General features: G+C 36.3%; 1 long non-coding RNA gene across 1 annotated transcript; it reads left to right on the top strand.

Annotated features, from left to right (window-relative positions):
• Window positions 1-293: 293 nt before the first annotated feature.
• On the top strand, window positions 294-981 carry LOC145100394 (uncharacterized). The gene is made up of 3 exons (XR_013705011.1): window positions 294-465; window positions 554-820; window positions 894-981. It is a non-coding gene; the product is annotated as an uncharacterized LOC145100394 (long non-coding RNA).
• Window positions 982-16,303: the final 15,322 nt, after the last annotated feature.

Here is a 16,303-nt window from a genome sequence, read left to right as displayed (position 1 = left end):
CCTTTACGATTTTAATAAGTACTTTTTAATAATGTGTCTTTCGTTATTAAGTAAAAAGTTATATTTTTAATGTAGGTGTTGGAGGAGAGGAATGACTATGCGGGGAACAAATTTGATGACGATGTGTTTGATGTAAATGATTATAGTGAAGTTAAAGAGGTTCTTATAGTTACATTAATTTATATTTTGTTTTTAGTAGATTAAATCATTTATTTAATTAGATATTATTGCTTATTAAATTATGTGTATTTCGTTATTAAGTATAAAGTTTTATTTTTAATGTAGGAGTCGGAGGAGAGGAATGACAATGCGGGGAACAAATTTGATGATGATGTGCCGGACGAAGACGAAATAATAATAACGGGAATTGTAGATTATTTTGATGAGTATGATGGCAAAGAAGTTACACCCGATAAACCGAGGACTCGAAAACCATCACAATATTTGTGCCCTCCTTACACCGAGGTATTCGTTTTATTTATAAACTCATGATTTTATGTTTATGTGAATTATCTGAAAGATATAGATTTAAACATTTGAATATTATTTTTAGTTGCACACGACACCGAAGCAAAAAAGAAGAACAAAAAAGAAGGTTGATATCAAATCAACAAGCCCCGTTCCTCCTCCAGTTTTTGGTGTTGCTCATGACTTCTCCATGTTGCGCCTGCAACCTTACGTAGCAGGCAGTGAGGTTGTCATCCAAAATTATATATTTCATTCATATGATGTCCAACATCGTTTGTTTAATTTCGTGTTAGATAGAGATTTTTGGAGCTCATTGTTTGGGCATACACACGACGGATGGTTGGAGTCAGCGGTAATTAATTGTTAATTTATTATTTTAAAAGTTAATTGTTTTTTAGTCAATAACAAAACTATCATCTGTGCAGCATATAACCATTTGGTACCGACTATTGATGGAGAGACGGTTTGAGAGCGACCGACATACAATAATGCCTCCAAATTTTTTTGTTTCTCGTGCTTTGGAAGAAAGACAGGACTGGAGGGCGTTTATGGTTGGTATTGCTACGTACCCCAACTTCATGGTTGCTTGGTGGGATGTTGATACGGTAAACTTAATTGTTTATATTGAAAATAATATCGTTATTTTTGTTATGTTTTTGTATTGTGATGTAAAAAAACATAATTTTATTTTCTGATCCTTATACAGGTCTTATTGCCGATTCATTCATCCCCTAATCATTGGCTATTTGGGGAACTACGATTAGCGTCAATGGAAGTGCATATTTATGACAGTCTTGGTAGAGGGGCTTATGAAAAATTCAAATCTGAAGGAATCTTTTCCAAATTTGAACGTCGGGTGGCAAATTATTTGGACAAGATTAAGTATTGGGCCCGGAGGAACATCCCAAGGATTCCATTGAATATGCAATTCATTTATGAAGAAAATGTTCCCCAACAAAGTAGTCATTTGGGAGATTGCGGTGTTTTTGTTTGTATGTTTATGGAGCAATTCGTTTCAAGTTAACCAATACGTGTTCTTATTGACCCAAAAAATGCAGCTTTAGAGTTCCGTCAACGGATGGCAAATTTTTTTTGGGGGTCTAGTCTTGGTCCTATGTAGTTGGATTATATAATTGTATATCTAAATTAATGTTGGATTTGATTATTAGTTTATTTTTACAAATTACTCAACGGATGGCAAAAAATTTAATGTTACGACAATTACAACAAATTAATGACCTACTAATTACTTATCAATACATACAACATAAGAACGACTACACCATTTGTTTTAACGTTACAAATACAACAATTTATTGACCTAACAACTTCAAAACCATAAAAACAATATTGAAAAGCTTACAACTTGTAAACAAGAACTGCCAAGAACAACACCCAACTACAAACCAACGCTATCTTTAACTTCTTATTTTCTGATTGAAAGAGCTTATTAGAGTTAGCTACTTTAGCTATTACCATAGATGATTGGTCCTTCTCTTCATCAATCCAACTGATAAACCCGCATTTTGGTCCCTGTTAGATTTAACATTGACGGTAAGAAAATAAATTTTTGTCATGTAAACATGAGGGTTTAAATTTGAATGACGTTAACAACATGATACCAAATATGGGCAAGCGTAAAACAATCTTCCTGGGTTTTTAGCTGTACCCGAAATCCTAACGATACGTTCTCCTCCGCAATTGCAGTATGCCATTAGCCTTCTTTTTCTTTTAAATCGGAGTTACTTTCTAAGTTAAATTTTTCATACTGAGTGACACCCATTTATAGAAGAAATCATATTACAGACAATTCTTTTTGACTATGAAATGAACTGGTTTGACTATGAATTCAAAAAGTTGAACTACGAAATGTAGACAAGTACATTTTGTAGTATTGTCATGTCGGTCAGTGAAATTTGACTATGAAATGAACTGGTTTGACTATGAATTCAAAAAGTTGAACTACGAAATCCAGACAAGTACATTATGTAGTATTGTCATGCCGGACAGTGAAATTTGACTATGAAATGAACTGGTTTGACTATGAATTTAAAAGGTTAAACCATGAATTTTGAATAGTAGAGATACAATATTTTCTATTTATAATTGCATTTGTTTCATATTGCATTTGTGTGATGATTGTAGAGCACTATCATCAGTATTGAAAATGAGTACTTACAGCGAAAGAAGCTTTTCTCAACTACCAATTTTCTTGCATAACCTTCAAAGAACAAATCCTAATACCTTCACAGCCATTAAGAAAACCGATACCAACCGCTTTCAATTTTGTTTTGTGGCTTTAGGTTGCGTGGTATAACATACTTCTTTTATTGAGTTATATAATATTTCATGGTAATGTATCTCGATTAGTTTTTACTTATCACTAATATGTGTTTGTTTTTATGTAGATTCGTACCTTCCATAGGTGCATGATACCACTGATATATGTGGGTTATTTACCCCTTCTTGGGAGCTATCTGAAAACAAAGTACTTCGCAGTGGCTTTAGATGGAAATCATGAACCACTACTCTTAGCAATTGGTTTGGGAACCTTAGAGTATGAAGAATCATGGAGATGGTTCATGATGAGGTTAAAAGATTGTTTAGGTGAGGACATAGAGGTTGGTTTCATAAGCAACCTGTGTGATAAAATAGACTTTGGTGTTCAGAGTGCCTACCCGGATTCCTATCATGGATATTGTCCTAAAGATATAGCTTGAAAGATATGTGAGTCCGTCGGACATAACAATACGGAAGTCGAATCGTTGTTTTGGAAGTCATGCAATGCATATAGCGTTGATGATTTTTACTTGTGTTTGGAAAGGTTGCAAAGTACATGTAGGAAACCACCTTTCTGCACCTTGCTTATGAGTCCAATTTACTGGCTTGACTATATACCAATTTCAAAATGGACACGAGCATTTTTCCCAAAAATACGTTACAATGTTAAATCGATTGACGTCCCTGAAATTTTGCAAATTATATCCACACGTGAGTTTCCTATAACAACGATAATTGAGTTAATCACCACGTCGATACAATCAAAGTATGCTGAACGGGCCGAAGTGGCCGAAGTGTCTCAACAAGTCTTATAATTGTAATGCAAGACGTTTGTATCGGGATACATTTGAAGTCGATGACAATTTTGCCACCAACAATGTACAACTTGAACGAAGGGTATGTAGTTGTGGTAAATGGCAAAAAAAGCGGTATGCCATGTGGCCACGCTATAGCATGTCTAAGAACCCGTACATCTGAATCCATTCACGGAATGGTTGATTACAAGGTCACTAATTATGTGTATCGAATTGCATATGGATCTGAGTTGGTGAATACTATACTATCACATGTGCATTGGGAAATACCAAATGAAACGGTGGTCCTGTTACCTCCCTCAATGCAGTAGTTATTCATGTAGCACCTTTATGTTTTATGTAGTATTATGTATTAGTTTTTTTTATGTCCCCCGTTTTTATTTTAGTGTCGTGTTACGTATTAGTTATCCATGTACCCAGTTTATATTTTATGTCGTATTATGTATTAGTTATTTATGTACCCCATTTATATTTTATGGCGTTCTATGTATTGGTTATTGAGGAAACAACATACATTAAAAGAAATGGACGTTTATTAAATAGTAACGACTACACACATATAACAACAAGCAACTTAAATAACGAAAAACAATTAACTTAACTAACATGCATTTAAAAATAAGGGACATTCTTTAAAAGATTCCATGCATCTAAGTGGGTAAACTCGCTACCATCATATTCAAAATGGTATAGTTCCAAAGCCACCTTCCGTAGAATGTCTTCATCCGTATTTGCATGTTCGTTATCCAACTCGTTATAAATACGTTGAAATTGTTTCACCTTTATTTTCATATCCAGAAACTTCGCTTTGACATCTCTTATTCTTCGATATTGAGTACGGCTCATTAAATGGTGAAACAAATGACAGACACGAGACCAAAATGTTCCAGCACGAACTTGTGGGGGACCCGGTGGAAAATCCTCCTCTACAGTTATAATCCAAGCTTGAACCAAAGCGACCTCCTCTACGTTCCTCCATATATGTGGTGAGTCCATAATTGCAAGGAGGGAAGTAATACGATACAATTACAACGGATATTAAAATCTATTTATAACGACTCCTTACTTTCCTGGTGCAATGGCTTGTCAATTCAAGCAACAATGTATTGTGTTGTCATTCGACTGGGTATGACTTGTCAACTCGAACAGTGATCTGTTGTGTTATAATTATAGTACACTGCATTCGTCAGTTAATTTTGACTATGAATTGCAGACATATTAGAAGATTGGACTGCGATTTTGTGTAGAAACTACTATAAATTGACCTTAAGTTACATAAATACTTTATTAAATAAACCAATACAACTGTTCAAATATTGTTTTTTAGATTCTACTCTCTTTGTTTCAATCAAAATGAGTTCTATATCATGGAGCAATGAAGAGTTCTTGGTTCTTACACATGCTTATATTCATGTGTACGAGACAAGCAAGTTGAACGATCCAATGTTTTGGAGCCGTTTAACCAATATTTTCAATGCTGAAAACCGAATGGCTACAAGAAACGATCGTGACGAACTAGACATCTTAGCAAGATGGTATGAAATGAAAACCGAAGTTCTATTATTCAACGATCTTTATACCAAAATTAACGACACCCGTTTAAATGCTACTGAGGAGGTCATCTTGGAAGCTGCTAAGGAGGAATACAAGTCATTAAGTAATGGGTTGGAATTCCAGTTTGAAGCCCCTTGGAATATTTTGAAATATATCCCGTTTGTTTAAAATCTATTTTAGTTTATTATGTGAGTACTAGGTTATTTTCATTTACTAGGTTATTTTCATGTATTTCGTATGTTTAAAATCTATTTTAGTTTATTATGTGAGTACTAGGTTATTTTCATGTACTAGGTTATTTTCATGTATTTCGTTTGTTTAAAATCTATTTTAGTTTATTATGTGAGCAACTCGTATGATTAATTTGAATAAATAAATGTCCATTGCATTAGTTTTCACAATACATTAGAATATATTAGTAACAAGGATTCCATGAACCATTAAAAACATTACAACAATTACATGAAAAACAACGACATAATACGAACAAAGCATTAACGTAAAACACAAGTCCATGGGTTATTCTTAACAGAAATTAGAGCGGTCTACATGAAATACTGTTTATCTTTAACAACCTTCCAAACTTCCTCATATTCGAAGTCTCTGCCGTCATGCTCACAGATAGACCTGGCAATTCGTGTATTCGTGTCATGAAAACGTGTCAGCCACGAATTTTACACGATACGATTACACGATGAGAAATAAGCTTTATCTCAAATTTTAAGATGTATTCGTGTTGTGTATTCGTGTCGTGTCGTGTCTCTCACAGATTCGTGTCTTCGTGTCTGAAATTGCCAGGTCTACTCACAGATGTAAAAATCTGTAACAACTTCCAAGAACTCTTCTTCGTCACGATAACGAACATTGTTACTTTTCGCATAATTACATGCTCGATTGAACCATGTCACTTCTTCCTTTACATCCATCCACTTAGTAACAACATCTGATTTTTCTCTTTTTTGTCCTTCTCCCATCTCATGGTTAAACAAAGATGTTATGCGAGTCCATTCATCACCAATTAGGCAATGCGGGGGAGCAAGTAACGATACACCATCCTTAACACTTAGCCAGCATCGTGTTAGAACTAACACCTCGTTTGTCGTCCATGGCCTTTCAGAATTGGAACCAGGTACTTCATTCGAAGAACTTGCTGCATTCGACGACATTTCTAATAATGGGAGTTCGTTTCGTTTAGGTGATTTGGGTGTTTGGTTTTTAGATCTTAAACATCTATTTATATAAATAAATAGACTATGAATTAATACTTTGACTACGAAATGGTTATATTTGGACTACGATTTTCAGTTTTATGCAGTGTTTTATCATGTCAAACTGTCATTTATCTCTTGTCACTTAAGGGTCCCACTACGATGTGCAGGTTACTACAGTGACTTGTCATTACTGTCTAGTTATTTCAAAGTTGGACTTCTCATTACTGTCTAGTATGTATAAATACCACTTATAGCTCTAGTTTAATACAATATCGACTTTATTATGAGTTCCTCACACAAATTCGAAATTTGCTCATGCAACGAAGTAGATTGTTACTACTGTGATTTGGTAGACCCTTTTTTTACACCCTTTTCAGCCGAGCCATATATGTCACATGAAAATTTTGAAGAATTAAAGAAGGCTGAAGCACAACAAGAAGAGGACAAAGAGTCATCCCGACTTCTCACTCAACTTGCTAATGATATTGAATCGGAATGCAAACAAGCTCAAGAATGGATTGACCTCAATAAAAAGAAAATCAAAGAGCATAAAGATTGGATAAAAAAGAGTAAGAAGGCAATCAAAACGACTGAAAAACGGCTTGCTGAGAAGGATGAGCAGTTGATACACATTATGGTAAAAAATGATTGTTTCGAAGACAAAATGAAAATTAGGGATGACTATGTAACAATGGAGAAAGAGAAGTACTCATTGCAGTTCCCTGAGTTTAAAAATTAGTTACAAAGTTGTTGTAATATTATCATGAAACAGATTAGGTTGCAAAAGGATCGTTTGTTGTTTTTTTAAATAACATGTTGTAACTGTTTAAAAAAATTTGCAAACTATATTTTATAATATAAAGGCTTCATTCATTGTTATAATCAATAAACTTAACTAAAATATGAAAGCATAGCAATGTCTTGTAAGAGTTAATAAAAATATTACAATACATAATAAGTAAACAACTCATCATTACTCTTAATTTCAAGGTTATTTTATATCAAAATCAGCGTTATAGGTTTGTGAGCAACCCGCTGAACCACCAATATTATATGCCATTTCTGCAGTAGAAATTATGTGACCTTCTCTGCTACCGGACGCCCTTCCAGTACAATTATTTCTCGTGTGTCCTAGTTGACCACATGTAGAGCACTCTTTTATAATTAGACCCTCGCCTTGGGATGGAATGCGGTCTGTGTTTCTTGGCCTGCCTGGCTGACGTTTATCCATTATAGGTGGCTTAACAATCATCAAATCATCGGGGATCTCCCATTCGGATGGCTTTGGCAGAGGGTTTATTGATTCCTCATATGTTTTCCTCAGTGTTTCGGTAAGGTAAGCATTTAATGCAAACCTCGAGCAGTCTAGGTAATTGTTCACTGTTAAACATCTTATGACATGACCACAAGGTATCCCATCAAGTTGCCAATGCCTACATGTACATGTCATATGTTGAAAATCAACAATCACATTTTGTGCCCGCTTTTTGACCTCGCATTTCGTATTTGAGATCATGCGAACATCCCATTTGGTAAAAGTTTTCTTGTTTTCTTTTACAACTTCATCCGCCCAAGGGGTAAGTATTGTTGTTGCTTCCGCTAAAAAAACAGCCAAAATGAAGAAGTTAAGATCAATAACATCAAAACTAATAAAACATTAATATTACAAATTTACTTAATACTTGCAAAGTTACGTCTTTGAAACCACCATTGTTGCATTGTAGCACGAAAAAATCGATCAACATAAGTATTGGCACCTTACGTGCGTGTCTAGATAATGCATTTATAGACTCCGCACTGTTGGACGACATAAGATTGTATCGGTTCCCTTTAAAATGTGCCCTTGACCAGGTTTTTGGATTTATACTTTTTAAGTACTCCCATACTGGTTCTTTTGTCTTTTTCATAACATCCATGGCAGCATCAAAAGCATCAATTGTGTACGCCCTACACGCCTCCCAAAAAATTCCTTTAACCGTCTTACTCTTGCTGAATCTAGATACTATGTTGAAATACAAATGGACACCACATATTCCATGACGAGCGTGAGGAAAAATGTTGGCAACGGATGTTGCTATAGATGGAGACCTATCATATATAATTGTAAGCTCCTGCATATTTCCTATGCAATCATGTAGTTTTTGAAAAAACCATGTCCAAGAATCGGTACACTCATTTTTGCATATACCATATGCAACCGGTAATATTTGGTTTTGTCCGTCCTTAGTAACTGCAAGTAACAAGGTACCTTTGAACTCGCCCTTTAGGTGAGCTCCATCTACTACTAGGGTCGGCTTACAAAAATTGACAAAAGCGCGTACCTACAATACATTGTATATCTATTCAAATACACCAAAATAAATATTAAAAATTTAATATAATATGATAATACTAACCGAGCAACCGAGTGCGACGTACAAAAACTCAAAGCGATCATCAGCATCTGTTTTAATATGTGTGACAGTACCCGGATTATGTTTGGCCAAGTTGTGACAATACGCCGGAAGTTTGGTAAAAGAATCCTCTTTCGTACCCCTTAGCGACAACAATGCATATTGCTTCGCACGCCATGCCTGATGGTATGAGATATTGATATTCAATTGAGCATTCGTATCATTAACAATTTCTTTTCCCCGATAAACTCTACTATAGTCTTCAGCCAAAACATCAGCAACATATTCACCCAAAACATATTTGTTTGCTTGTCGATGATTAGGTTGCAACAATGTTGAAGAACATGTGTGTACATCAACAAATTTATTCACTTGGAAAAGTGCATCAGAATTTTTAATTGCTTTTGCTCTTAGTAACCAAGAACAATTTTTCGAAACACACACATCTTCATACCTTGATTTGGTGGATCTAGTTGTCCTCATCTGGAAACCTTCTCGAAGACATTTTTTACCAATACACCGCTTTAAAAGTTCTTTGTTCTTAAATATACTCTCACATTGAATCTTTTGAAGATTCATGTCTACCATCTGTGTTGGGATATCTTCATTAATATCAACTGGCCATGCTGGTACAGGGGGGCATACCGTGAAAATGGTTATCGGGAAACTTAGCTTTAACTTCATCACCCAACTCATCTCTATCGGAATTGCTTTGTAGCTCGGTTATATCTAAACATACATCACCAACATCAACATAATGCTCGTAAACATGATTTTTTTCATTTTTTTGACTTGATTTTTTTTTTCTTTTTAGTTTTATCTACCACACGCCTACTTATAACTTTAACTTCTTGTTCGGCAACATCATCACAATGACCACCCACATCATCAAGATAAGTACCAACATCATCATCACCAACATGCTTGTAATTCTCAGGATACACATAGTGAATAGGTGAATAACTAACATTAACATTTTCAGCAACATTGTGAAACTGAGGTACACTAGGAGTATTGAAAGTACCTATCGGATCGTTGCTCCCTTTATAACTGCATAAATTACCAACAAGCTGGTTTCCAATTTCACCACCCCCATTAACCTCCTCAACTTCATCAACCACCACAAACACTTTCACAGCCCTTCCTCCACTACATTTGGTTACGTTTATCAACATTCTAACATCCATGTCTTCAACTATAGCTATATAATAATTTAATTCAGGATGGTGGAAACGAAGACTAATTCTATATTTGTCTAACAAACCAATTTTGCTTCTTACCAAAGATACAAAATCACTATAACTAATATAATCAGAAAATATCAAAGCAAGTTCAGAAATACCTCCCTGTCGACATATGTATTCCAGATTAGTTCCATTAACTTGCCATCTCCCACCGGTTACAAGACAAACCAAATATTCAATCATTTTTTGAGCAAATTGTAGAGAAAGTTCCTAAACAAATAACAACCAAAATGATATTTTTCTACAAAACGTTTTATATAGCAACATGATTTCGTAGTCAAACCAATTCATTTCATAGTCAAACTAAAAAAAAATACAAAAAAAACCACAATTTCGCAGATAGAATGAGAGTAAATCGCAGATGGACCTATTCCATCTGCGATTTTACCCCTATATATACAGAAAAAAATTAAAAAAAAAAATTAAAAGCACCTGCGAATGTACAAGCACCTAAAGCACAGCTATGCTTTAGGTGCTTGTACATTCGCAGATGAGATGCTGATTTCGCAGATGGGGCATCTCCATCTGCGAAATTGTGGGCTAATTTTGTAATTTTGATTTTTTTTGGCTATTTTTGTAATCCCATTAGTGTAAATGGCTATTTTTGTCATTTTCTTATAATAAAAGGACATCAACATTAAAAAATAGAAAAGACAATTAAAATTAATTATGGTTACAATGATTCTAAAGCTCGCATCCATGATTTTCTAAAATTTGTTGTTTCCGTTTAAGCAGCGTTCGCAGAAGCCAGTAATCACGCGGTTTGAGAAAATATTGTATGTCTCTCTCCTCTATCTCTAGATCCAAAAAAATTATCTTTTCGTTCTTCATTTTCCCGTGTAAGATACAACTTTTCATCCTAATATCGCTTTCTCTCTTCCACCTCTGCTTTGTTCAAAGTGTGGATGCCGGCAATTCCATTAATTAGATCAATGATATCACTTGGTATTGATGATCTAGATGCTATATTCTTTCCTTTTTGTTGTCTCCGAGGTGGTGGGTTCATTTTTTGGTGTTTCTAGTCGAACCCGGTTGGAAATTATGCATTTGAAGATGTTGTGTACGTATTGGGTGAAGAAAATTTGGTTTGTTTTGAAGAAGGAAGTGGGGATTATTCACTAAATTTTATTTTACTTGCAACCATTTCTCATGGTATTTCAAAATATCCCAAGTTTTTTCATGAGGAAAAGCTTTCTGATTACTAAGCCTTTGGTACTTACTATGTGCATCTTTTAGAGCATCGAACTTGGATCTCTCGCTAGCAAGATTGTTCTTCTTACGATTAAATATGCAGTTGAAAACATTACATTTATTTTGAAGGTCTTTTCATTTTGAGTTTACTTGATTTAGTATCCGACTTGTACCACCCAATTGAACATTAAAATGTTCTAAAACCCACTCCTAAAATGCATTTGACCTTTGTTGATTGACGTGCTTTTTATCTTCAGAAACATCGACATATTCCCTAGCCAATGCCACAACTTCCTTTTCCAACCATTTTTTCCTTTTGGTGCTTTATGTAGTCGCATTTGTTCCCAACAATTGGTTGTCATTCCTCGATATCCTATTTGAGAGCGGGCTCGTCAATAGAATCAGAAGATTCTAAGTTTTGAGTTGATGGGTTTTGTAGGTTACAACAAAAAGATTTGCACATCGGATTTTAATCATAAACACTTATGAGAACATGTAACCTAGAACACTATGAAATTTTCTCTAGTTATAGCAACATACTTTATGAAACAACATCTAACCTATTAAAATCGAAATTTACTAGGGTTTAAATTATACCTTTAGCAAGAAACAACTGATGCAAGAAACTCTCTTGTTCATATCCTTGGAAAGACTAGATCCACTAGTGTGGTAGCCTCTAATGTGTCACACCCAAAACCCTATGAAATTGTAGGATCGAAAATATGGAGATAAGAGAAGTAAAAAAATCTAATTTCTATGTATGAGTAGGTAAGGATCGGTTTTACAAAGGGTGATGGTCCTTTATATAGTTGCCAAATAACATTGAGACCCAATATTTGAATATTTAAAATAATAATATTTTAATATGATTAAAATTTAGTTTCTTTATTTGATCCAGGAGGCTTCTAGAACTTTTCCAAGCCCTCCTCAAAACCGTCCAGGGTAGGAAGGATCTAGAATTTCCTTCCTTGCTCAACTATTGAACAATTGCAATTTTGCACCATTTAAATAGTTCTAATTAACTTAAAATTAATTCCCATTAATTCTGATTAATTCTTAATTAATTAATAATCATTTTTATTAATATATTAATCATATAATATATTTATCTCTCTCTTAGTTTCAATCCAAGCCATATCCTGGTTATGAGGGAACCTAAAAATGAGTTTACTTTTATTCACTATAACTATACCATTTTAGTTAAGACCTTACACACTTAATCTAACATGAGTGTCACGATATTAGGATACCTCAGCCGGAGAACTTTGAAATTGGGTTTCAAGAACCCTTTGAGAACACTTGAATACTTCATGTATTGTAATGTCCCGAAAATGGTAATAAAACTATTCATTTAAAATTCTATCAAGTCATTCATTAAGTTGAAAAATCATATCAAGTCATAACATTTAAAACATCAGAGTACAAATTATTTCAAATGCAGAAACCATGATGGGAGGATGTTGTACCATCACCCTGTGCCATTTCCTTTTGAATCGAAAGAACATGAAACCATAAACTTAAACTGTAAGCATAAAGCTTAGTGAGTTACCCAAAATACCACATACATAAAATAGACAAGTGCCATGGGCTACCCATGGTCTTTCCTTGCAATGTCGAGGGCCGAATCCCGATCTTACATACAAGTACCAGGGGCCACATCCTATTCTTCCGTACAATTTCCAGGGGACAGATCCTCGTATTTCATGCAAGAGTTACAGAGACAACTAGAATTCCATATAACAAGTAATGGGCCGACATTGGTGCCTTCAACCCATGGATATAGTGAGAAAACTCACCTCATAGACAGATAAGCAAATTGAATAACACACCGCTCCAAGATCAAATCTACCAATCACCTTAATAAATTTAATGACACAATCTCAACATATAGGTCAAATTACCTAACATACCCCTAGGTCAAACCCTAGTAAAAATCCAAGTCAAAGTCAATGGTCAAGATGGGCCCTCCATGTCTTGGCCATCCTTGGCCACGTCGTGGCCTTCAAACGACAAAACATACGAGGATCCTCAACTGTCCATGCCGTGGCAACTAAGCTACGTCATGGGGACTGGATCTAAAACGTCTTAATAGGTTAAGACGAATCCTTCAATTCCAAGGGTTCCAAAGTCCAGATCTGATAATCTCTAATGTCCAAAAGGGGTAAAGTTGCCACCTTTATCACTATAGATCCACCAAGAGGTTTGGATCTCAAGTCTTAGATCCAAAAAAGCTAAAGAGTGGAAATGACTAATCAAGAACACCTTAATTCCTTGAGTCTCAAACAATCTTCATGTAATTAGCCTAACCCTTAAACTAATACAAAATATGATACTTTTGACAATTATCTTTTGAATTGGATTAGAATAATCATTACCACATCAAAAACAGGTTTATAAGATTAAAAACACATTAGGGTAATGATTCTAGTCCAATTCCATCCAAAAACATTGAAAATCTGCACTCAGGGGCTCCGACTCGTCGAGTGCAGGAACAAACACGGCGAGTTGGATGGATTTTGCCTTGGACTCGTCGAGTCCACTGTCCAGATAGCCAGAAATTAGATTTTTATAGCATTGCATCAAGTATAATTGAAAACCAAGCCTAGGCTTTGATGTCATTGATGAGTTTTTAGAATTCTAACACTCCTATGGTGTACATGCGACCCTATAAACCTTGGATCTATGTTTTCTCTATTATACATGCATACATTCAATATTCCAAGGTTTCATCCTAACTAGCATAATATGAAGTATATACAATACAATAATCTAGTAGAATGACATACCTTTTGATGGAGCTTGAACTATTGAACCTTTAAGAGCTTAGTCCCCCAAGTGTTGCACCTCAAATGGTTCACACAACACCACCAACAATTAGAATAACTTGAGAATAAGCTTATTTAGGTTCACTTTATGAAAATCGGCCTTGCCCTCTTTTGTGTATGCACTAGTGCCATTTCATGAACCATGGGGTCCTTTATATAGTGTGGCTCATTTAGGGTTACACCACGTAACTCATGGCTTTTCACTTCCTTCATGATCCATGGGTTTTAACCTCCATGGAGTATCCATGGGTTACCACATGGGTTAAGCCCAACATGAAGGACTGTAACGACCCAATTTTCGAGTCCAAAAATTTCATTTTTAATTAAACACTTTGTAAAACATTTGTAATTAAAACGACATTCGATCATATCATTTCTTAAAACATATTTCGTGTCTGCGAACCCAAAACATAAAATCATAAAAATGTCAGAGCACGAATCCCAGAATAACTCATGATGCGGAAAAACAAGAGTGTGTGTATGATGTGTTGCTACCGCGCCAACTCCTTCCCCTTCACTGAAGAGGTACATGAAACCAAAACTGTAAACTGTGAGCACAAAGCTTAGTGAGTTCCCCCATCGTACCACATACCATACAATCATATAGCATATATACTGTCGGGCAGTTATGGGGTGCCGACCTACCCGTGCAGCCATTCTAGGGTGCCGTCTTACCCGTGCGGCCATTCTGTGGTGCCGTCCTACCCGTGTCGAGCCATTCAGGGGTGTTGACCTACCCATGTCAAGCTATTCTGGGGTGCTGACCTACCCGTCGGTCCTAACAACCGCACATGGGGACTATTCCCCTCCTACTACCCCTAATACATATAACATATCATGCCAGCATACAAACATACCATCACATACTGTCTGACATATCTGGGGTGCCTGACCTACCCTTCGGTCCTAACAACCGAACTCTACTATTATCACATATAACATATCATGCCAACATATAACATATCAGGTAGTAGCAAACCTAGATGATATCACAAAGACAATCATCTAACATACAACTCCTACTGGTGGGCTGGCATTGTGGCCGTAGACCCACCACTACTGGAAGGTAACTCACCTCGTAGTAGCTGCTGATCTGTGCAGGAATCCTCTATCTGCTGCCGCTGCTGCTCCGGAAATCCTCCGGCTATAATTCCCACAATACAATTAGTTAGAACTGGTATCTACTCTTAGGGTAAAACGACCATTTTACCACTAACCAAGACAAAGTCAAAGTCAAAGTCAACTACTAGTTGACCTGACTCACCGAGTCCTTATCCTTCCATCTGTCCCTATACCCGTCCCTACTCGTTGAGTTAGGCGATGACTCGACGAGTTTTCCTTCTAAATGAACATCGACTGAATCTTCATCCGACTCGCCGAGTTGTATAAACAACTCGCCGAGTTCATCTTCATCCATAAGAAGATTGGCTTGGACTCGCCGAGTCGGCTCATGCACTCGCCGAGTCCCATGAATATCCCGAACAATGGCTTAGTCCATAACATTGGGTCACCCTTTCTGACCTTCTATAGTCCTTCTAACACCCAGCTGAGTTCTTTAGACCCTTAACAGATGTGGGACTTTATGCCTTGGGCTCGCCGAGTCCCAGAACGGACTCGCCGATTCCAATCTTGACGAATTCATGCAGTCGATTTAAATGAGATCTAACACACCAAAACTATAGATCTGGCCTCCTAGTGTCCACTTTATGCGTAAAGTTCCAAACTTGATGCACATGCATGGGGTTTTTAGCTCAAAAATCCATATAAAGTGTCCTACAATGTGCATGGGGCTCTCATGGCCCTAAAGTTGGCATCTTTATGCCATGAGACCCCTCTTAGGGTCCAGATCCGAAGTCAAAGTCCTCCTAACACCCCTTTAGTCCGAAAATGGCTCGAAAAGCCCCAAATGCACCCAAGATCCATATTCTAAAGATGAACAATCCAATGAAAGACCAAAGCAGGGGCATTTTACCTTGATTAAGCTGAAGATGGAATGAGATTTCTGGATCTACAAGCCTCAAGTCGAATACTCCACTTCTCTTCTTCCCTCCAAGCTTCACAAGTTCATAAAAGCACCAAAATGGCCTTAACACACACACACACAAACAGCTAGGGTTTCGTTATGCAGCTGAGGGAGAGTGCCAAGGACAAGGGAGGCCGAGTTAATAAGTTTATATAGGGTGAAAAACCTCATATTAGGGTTTTTGTCCAGACAGCACAGACTCATCGAGTCCGGTCCCTGACTCGCCGAGTCCATCACTTAAGTCCCGCGTCTAATCCCGCTTCTACTCAGCGAGTTGGTCCTTCAGCTCGCCGAGTCCA

Source organism: Lactuca serriola, chromosome 4 (genome assembly GCF_051521515.1).
Source record: "Lactuca serriola cultivar US96UC23 chromosome 4, Lser_US96UC23_V15, whole genome shotgun sequence".
Lineage (NCBI taxonomy): Eukaryota > Viridiplantae > Streptophyta > Magnoliopsida > Asterales > Asteraceae > Lactuca > Lactuca serriola.
The sequence above is the reverse complement of the archived record's forward strand: the minus strand, read 5'-3'. Positions and strand labels throughout refer to the sequence as shown.